Consider the following 699-nt stretch of genomic DNA (forward strand, 5'->3'; position numbering starts at 1 on the left):
ACCTTAGTACTAGCATAGTACTAGCATTTAAACCTTAGTACTAGTGTGATACTAGCATTTAGACCTTAGTACTAGCATAGTACTAACATTTAACTTAGTACTAGCATTTAAACCTTAGTACTAGCATTCAGATCTTAGTACTAACTTAGTACTAGCATAGTACTAACATTCAAACTTGAGTACTAGATTAGTGCTAGCATAGCACTAACCTTCAAACTGTAGTACTAGACTGCAGAGCTTAGTACTAGCTTAGTACTCGCATAATACTGACCTTCAGACCTTAATATTAGCATAGTACTAGCATAGTACTAACCTTCAGACCTTAATGCTAGTATAGTGCTAATATATAATCCTGAGTATTAACCTCCATATCTTACTACTAGCTTAGTATATGAAATCAAGGGTGTGACATAGTCACAATATTTTCATCATCTTTGATCAAAAAAGAAGTAAAAAAAGATTTTAAAACTTTTCATCATAGTTTTGTCTGAAAGATTGTCAAATGATTAAAGAAATGATTGTTTAATCTTTCACCCAATCTTCGTTCAATCTTTTCATCATCTTTCACAATCAAAGATGTTAAAGTTATTTTTAAATACTTTTACCGCAAATTGATGATGAAGATGCTTAAAAGATTTGAACTTTTTCTTCAATATTTTCATTATCTTTCACCTCAACTTATTGATCACTTCACTCAGT

Source organism: Laetiporus sulphureus (assembly GCF_001632365.1).
Source record: "Laetiporus sulphureus 93-53 unplaced genomic scaffold LAESUscaffold_11, whole genome shotgun sequence".
Taxonomy (NCBI): Eukaryota; Fungi; Basidiomycota; class Agaricomycetes; order Polyporales; family Laetiporaceae; genus Laetiporus; species Laetiporus sulphureus.